Below are 7,713 nucleotides of genomic sequence, written 5' to 3'. Positions count from 1 at the left end.
AGTGTTTTGTTTGTTTCAAGTCACTGCTGATGGTGACCCTGAGGTCTCTTTCCTCTTGCACAACATGTAGTGGTTCGCCCCATGTGGTATATGTGGTTGCTATATCTGGAACCGATATGCATTACTTTACATTTGATTGTGTTAAAGGACATCTGCCATTTTTTTTTTTACCACTGAGTGATCTGGTCCAGGTCTCTCTGGATAATTTCGCAGCCTGCTGTCGTGGGGGCCTTCCCACCCACCTTTGTGTCGTCGGCAAATTTAGAAAGGGTGGATTTTAATCCTAGTTCTAGGTCGCTGATATATATAATGAGGACTATGGGTCCCAGCACTGACCACTGTGGCACTCCACTTGTGACCGGGAGCCACTCGAGGCCTGTCCGTTGAGTACAACTCGTTGTTTTCTTTCAGTGAGCCAGTCTTTGATCCACGCTGTCAGATCGTCGCCTAATCCCGCCGACTTAAGTTTCTTGAGGAGTCTTTCATGTGGCACTTTGTCAAAGGCTTTCTGAAAGTCTAGATATATAACATCACTGGGGATATGATTATCCCAGTTTTCATAGATACCTTGGAAGAAGTCCAATAAATTGGTTAAGCATGAGCGCTTGTTCCTGAAACCGTGCTGAGCATCGGAAATGATGTTGTTGTCTTCAAGGAACCTAACGAGTTTGTCTCTGATGATCTTCTCGAGGATTTTTCCGGCCACTGAGGTCAAGCTGATTGGTCTGTAGTTTAGGGCCACACTTTTGTCTCCCTTTTTGTAGATCGGTGTTACGTTCGCTTGTTTCCAGTCTTTCGGGACTTTGTTTTGTTGTAGTGACAGATTGTAGATGGCGGTGAGTGGCTTGAGGATTTGCTGCTTGAGTTCCTTGAGCAGCCTGGGTGACAAGTCGTCGGGTCCGGTAGACTTGTTTGTCTCGAGTTTGTCTAGGTACTTTTCACATCCCGTTCGTCGATTGTACCAATTTCTAGGGGAGTGATTCCCATCGGTGGGGAAGGGCTCTCGGGTACGGACTGGGTATTCTCGACCGTGAACACAGACGCGAAGTTCCTGTTTAGGATTTCGACCATTTGTCTACTGTCCTGTGTTAGTACGTCACTTTCATCTTTTAGGGGACCGATATCGCTTTTGTTATTATTTTTGGTTCTTATATACGTGAAGAACTTTTTCGGGTTGGACTTGGCTTCGCGTGCAATTTGCTTTTCATAGTCACGTTTACTCTGGCGAATGAGTGTTCTGCAAGCTCTGAGGCTTTGATGGTACTGTTCGCGTGCCTCGTCAGTGCTGTTTTCCTTTAGCAAGTTGTATTTTCTCTTCTTCAAATTAATCGCCCGTCGAACTTGGGTAGTCATCCACGGTGTCCTTGTGGCATTATTTGTTCTCCTTGTCTTCATGGGAACAGTCGTTCTCTCTACCTCCAGGAGTTTGTTCTTAAAGCCGTTCCACGCGCCGTCCACCGGAGTGAGGTTCATGGGTTCCCAAGTTGTCTGGGTTAGCAGCTCACGAGCGAAGTTAAAATTGGCTTTTTTGTAGTCTGGAATCTTGGACATGTTTTCGGTGAGTTCATGGTCTGTTCTGATTTTTAGGCGAATTAGGTGATGGTCGCAACCATCCAGTTTTTCGCCGACTTGACATTCACGTGTGAGATCTGAATCACTCACGAGTACTAGGTCTAATAAGTTATTTTCCCTCGTCGGTTGGGTAACAATCTGAGTAAGAAAATTGTCCTCTAACATTTCGAGCAATCTGTTACCCTCCCGATCTCCAATCATCGTGGTCCAGTCAATGTTGGAACAGTTAAAGTCCCCGATAATGACTGACTGTTTGTTTTGTGTTATGGTGTGAATTTCCTCGTACAGCGCTTCGTCGTCCGCTGCTTGTTGCTTTGGAGGTCTGTAAACGGTTCCAATCGTTATTTTGTTGTGCTTGCTAGTCTCCAGTTCAACATATACAGTGTCATATTTCTCTGAGTCTTCTTTGGTTATTTCCACGGCAGGGTATTTGTTCTTGACGTAACAGATGACACCTCCTCCTTTCTTGTGAAGTCTGTTTTTGTAGAAGCTCTCGTATCCCGGAATTGAGAATTCGGTCATTAGGTGGTCAGAGGTGGCCCACGTTTCGGTGATGGCAATCACGTCCGGACTTTCTACGTCAACATAGGCAAGTAACTCATCCCGTTTGGGTATTAAGCTCCGCGCGTTGGTGTATAGGACAGAAAGAGGAGGAGGAGGAGGAAGAAGAAGAAAGAGAAAGGAAGAAAAAGAAGAGGAAGAGGAAAAGAAAGAAAGAGTAGGAGAAGTTGTATTATTATTATTATTATTATTATTATTATTATTATTATTATTATTATTATTATTATTATTATTATTATTAGTAGTAGTAGTAGTAGTAGTAGTAGTAGTGGCAGAACCTATTAGTAGCAGTAAACACATAAAAACTCGTATCTTCACGACTCAATATTTTTTTCCATTCACGTCTTCGCGGCCCCTTGGATTTATTACCGGCCTGTGACATCACCTGTTCCTTTCACGCTGCTCACTCAAGGCTGTTTCCATTAGCTCTCTCTGGCGTTGTGCTTCCCTCTGTGCTGATGTGCGACTTAAACCGTCATGAGAATATGCACAGAGTCTTGTCATTCATCCATTCATTCACTCATTCATGCAGTCATTCATTCCCTCGTATATTCGCTTATTCATTGCTCTGCTCTTTCATGATTCCAGTAAATTTTGCATTTTGTCGATTCCAGTTACTCATTGTCAAACATTTAGCGTAGAATATTGATTTGTTTCGTATTAGAATGAGTAGTAGTAGTAGTAATAGTAGTAGTAGGTAGTAGTAGTAGTAGCCCGATGCTTCTACACTCGACTCGCGGAACTGATCTCAGAAAAGGAGCATCAGCCAAAAAGCCACGTCACCTGGATGAGGTGTCGCCTCTTGTTCTCCATGTTCAGGTCGGCCATCCTATGTTTCAGGGGCACCAGACACTCTGGCCCAAAGGCCACCAACATCTTCAATATGGATTATGAGGCCACAGTGGCGGAAAGTGACATTAGGGTGGGTCGGGAGTGACATGAGTAGGGCAGGAAAGGGGGATCTAGACGCAATAGATGATAGGGTGTTATGTATAGATTTAGTGCTAAGTACTATTATTATAGTGATATGGTTGGATGCCACAGTCATTAGCGAACAGAGTTGGGTTTACTGACCTCCAAGCTATGGAGCCCTCCATGATTATGTGTTGGGAAAATAAACATGGGTGGAGGTATCTTTTATGTAGTAGTAGTAGTAGTAGTAGTAGTAGTAGTAGTAGTAGAGTAATAGTAGTAGTAGTAGTAGTAGTAGTAGTAGTAGTAGTAGTAGTAGTAGTAGTAGTAGTAGTAGTAACCGATCGTTTTGTTTTAATGAATCTCGCTTTAAAATAGTAAAGAGACAAAGAACGGGAAAAAGGTGAATTAGAGAATTACATAGAATTACATAGAAAATCAGACCACACAGACGCCATGGTCCAGGCTAGGTGGTCTGTCCTTAAACCTAAGTGATTTTACATTAATCAGATGGCTCCAAAACGTTGCTTTTCTACTCTAGTTAATATTAAGTTCAAGGAAGTGACGGTCGAGTTTGTTTTTAAAGGAGTCAATCGTGTTACACTGGACCACTGATGGTGGGAGCTTATTCCATTCTCGCACTACAACGTAGGTGAAGAAAAATTTGGTGCAGTCTAAATTTACTTGTCTACATTTGAGTTTTATGCCATTGTTCCTCGTTCGCAAAATGTCATCGATCATAAACAATTTTGATCTGTCTACATTCGTGAAACCATTAAGTATTTTAAAACATTCGATCAGTTTTCCTCGGAGGCAATGTTTCTCAAGAGAGAACATGTTAAGGGTGGAAAGCCTTTCTTCGTAGGATTTGTTGCGCAAGGAAGCGATCATTTTTGTTGCCCGACGCTGAACACCTTCTAATTTAGCTTTGCATGGTGGGGAGACCAAAACTGTACCGCATATTCCAAGCGGGGTCTGACTAAACTATTGTAGAGCGGAAGTATTACATCTTTATTCTTGAATAAAAAGTTTTTTTCAATGAAGCCCAAAATTCTGTTCGTCTTATTTGCTGCATCGATGCATTGCTGTGAGAATTTGTGGTTTGACGCGATATTGACCCCCAGGTCCTTAAAGCACTGAACGCTTGTGAGTTTAACGCCGCGCATTTCGTAATCGAACTTCTTATTTCTTGTTCCAACTTGATGGACCTGGTACTAGTTTACGTTAAAGGGCATCTCCCAGCTATCCGACCAAGCTGAAATTTTGTGCAAATCCTCTTGGAGGCTTTGCCTGTCTTCGTCAGTGAGAACCGAGTTACCAATCTTGTGTCGTCTGCAAATTTACTAATGCGATTATTGAGTCCAACATCCATGTCGTTGATGTATATAAGGAAGAGCACTGGGCCAAGAACCGAGCCCTGAGAGAGAGAGAGAGAATTTATGTAGACATTTTCGAGAAAGTGAAGAATTATGTCTCCTCCTTGTTCCTCCTTGTCCCTCCTTCCCCTCACTCCCTTTTCTTCCTCTTCCTTCCATCACTGTACCTCCCTTCCTCCCCCTCACTCCCTTTTCTTCCTCTTCCTTCCATCACAGTACCTCCCTTGCTCCCCCTCACTCCCTTTTCTTCCTCTTCCTTCCATCACTGTACCTCCCTTCCTCCCCCTCACTCCCTTTTCTTCCTCTTCCTTCCATCACTGTACCTCCCTTCCTCTCCCTCCTCATTCCTCTTCCTTCCATCACAGTACCTCCCTTCCTCCCCCTCACTCCCTTTTCTTCCTCTTCCTTCCATCACTGTACCTCCCTTCCTCCCCCTCACTCCCTTTTCTTCCTCTTCCTTCCATCACTGTACCTCCCTTCCTCCCCCTCACTCCCTTTTCTTCCTCTTCCTTCCATCACTGTACCTCCCTTCCTCCCCCTCACTCCCTTTTCTTCCTCTTCCTTCCATCACTGTACCTCCCTTCCTCTCCCTCACTCCCTTTTCTTCCTCTTCCTTCCATCACTGTACCTCCCTTCCTCCCCCTCACTCTTTATCACTCCCTGTATCTCTCCCTTCTACCTCTCTCCTCTCTCACTCTGTCTCCCTCCCTCCCCTTATCTACTCCCATATATCTTCCATTTCCCCTCTAATTTATGCGAAAAGGAAGGAGGAAGAAGAGGAAGAGGAAAATAAAGAGAAAGAGGAAGAGAAAGAAAGAGGAGGAGGAGAAATTGTAGTAATAGTAGCAGTAGTAGTAGTAATAGTAGTAGTAGTAGTAGTAATAGTAGCTAATAATAATAGTAGTAGTAGTAGTAGTAATAGTAGTAGTAGTAGTAGTAGTAGTAGTAGTAGCCCTCCATGATTATGTGTCGGGAAAATAAACATGGGTGGAGGTATCTTTTATGTAGTAGTAAGAAAAAAAAGTAGCAGTAGTAGTAGTGGTAGTAGTAGTAGTAGTAGTAGTAGAAAAAAAGTGTTTGGAAGTTGCTGCTCTTGGGTCTGGAAAAGAGTTGCCGAGAATAGGAAACTGAAAATAAGTTGATGGAGTTCCTGAGGCGTCTTGTTCCTCCTCACTTGAATATAAGTCGCAGAAGGGAAGACAGAAAGGGCCATATCCATACACATTTCGGCGCCCTAGCACACATATTTAACAAGGCTTTCATGGGAGTCGTGAGCATCTCCAGGGCTGGTGTTATGACCCTGGTGGTAGTTTGATCATTCTTCTATACCATGAACCAAAGGAAACAATCATAATAAACCGATTCATCTTCATTTCGGCCTATTCTGCTCTCCCTCTTCCAATTCTCTATATCTTAATCTCTCTATCTTCCTGTCTCTTTTCTCTTCTCAGCCTCTCCTTTCGTCTCTCCTCTTACCTTTACCTAACACATACACTTCTTTCCATCTCCTCTTCCTCTTCTGCCTCTTGTTCGTCTGCTTCCGCCTATTCTGCTCTCCCTCTTCCCATTCTCTATATCTTAATCTCTCTATCTTCCTGTTTCTTTTTTCCTTTTTTCTTTCCTTTTTACTCTTCTCAGCCTCTCCTTTCGTCTCTCTTCTTACCCTTACCTAACACATACACTTCTTTCCCTCCCTGTAATATAACTCTTGCCTTCTCTTTCTCTTCCCTTTCTGCCGTCTTCCTCCTCCTTGCTTCATATCTCAGCCACATGACCGACCAAAATGTCAATTATTACCAACTCAAAAACCAACGGCAGCCTTTAAATAGCTTCTCGCCTGCGTTGGCTTCCACTCACTTCTTCATGACAAACTTGCACTACTACATGGCCTATGGAAAAATGTTGGATGTAGCCATTAACCCGTGGAAGTGGTTCATAGAAAGGTTGTAGGAGAAGAAAGCTTTTGATATGGGCGATGGGGATAAAAGAGCGAAGATACTGTTTAGTACTTCTCATTTCCTCTCATTCCCTTTCCCTTTCTTCTCATTCCCTTTCATTCCCTTTCCCTTCCTTCTCATTCCCTCTCATTCCCTTTCCCTTCCTTCTCATTCCCTCTCATTCCCTTTCCCTTCCTTCTCATTTCCTCTCATTCTCTTTCCCTTCCTTCTCATTCCCTCTCATTCCCTTTCCCTTCCTTCTCATTCCCTCTCATTCTCTTTCCCTTCCTTCTCATTTCCTCTCATTCCCTTTCCCTTCCTTCTCATTTCCTCTCATTCCCTTTCCCTTCCTTCTCATTTCCTCTCATTCTCTTTCCCTTCCTTCTCATTTCCTCTCATTCCCTTCTCATTTCCTCTCATTCCCTTTCCCTTCCTTCTCATTTCCTCTCATTCTCTTTCCCTTCCTTCTCATTTCCTCTCATTCCCTTCTCATTTCCTCTCATTCCCTTCTCATTTCCTCTCATTCCCTTCTCATTTCCTCTCATTCTCTTTCCCTTCCTTCTCATTTCCTCTCATTCCCTTTCCCTTCCTTCTCATTCCCTTCTCATTCCCTCTCATTCCCTTTCCCTTCCTTCTCATTTCCTCTCATTCCCTTTCCCTTCCTTCTCATTTCCTCTCATTCCCTTCTCATTTCCTCTCATTCTCTTTCCCTTCCTTCTCATTTCCTCTCATTCTCTTTCCCTTCCTTCTCATTTCCTCTCATTCCCTTTCCCTTCCTTCTCATTTCCTCTCATTGCCTTCTCATTTCCTCTCATTGCCTTTCCCTTCCTTCTCATTCCCTTCTTATTCCCTCTCATTCCCTTTCCCTTCCTTCTCATTCCCTTCTCATTCCCTCTCATTCCCTTTCCCTTCCTTCTCATTTCCTCTCATTCCCTTTCCTTCTCATTCCTCTCATTCTCTTTCCTTCCTTCTCATTCCCTCTCATTCCCTTTCCCTTCCTTCTCATTTCCTCATTCCCTTTCCCTTCCTTCTCATTTCCTCTCATTCTCTTTCCCTTCCTTCTCATTTCCTCTCATTCCCTTTCCCTTCCTTCTCATTTCCTCTCATTCTCTTTCCCTTCCTTCTCATTTCCTCTCATTCCCTTTCCCTTCCTTCTCATTTCCTCTCATTCTCTTTCCCTTCCTTCTCATTCCCTCTCATTCCCTTTCCCTTCCTTCTCATTTCCTCTCATTCTCTTTCCCTTCCTTCTCATTTCCTCTCATTCCCTTTCCCTTCCTTCTCATTTCCTCTCATTCTCTTTCCCTTAATTCTCATTTCCTCTCATTCCCTTTCCCTTCCTTCTCATTTCCTCTCAT

Source organism: Eriocheir sinensis, chromosome 24, assembly GCF_024679095.1.
Source record: "Eriocheir sinensis breed Jianghai 21 chromosome 24, ASM2467909v1, whole genome shotgun sequence".
Lineage (NCBI taxonomy): Eukaryota > Metazoa > Arthropoda > Malacostraca > Decapoda > Varunidae > Eriocheir > Eriocheir sinensis.
This window is presented reverse-complemented; position numbering follows the sequence as displayed.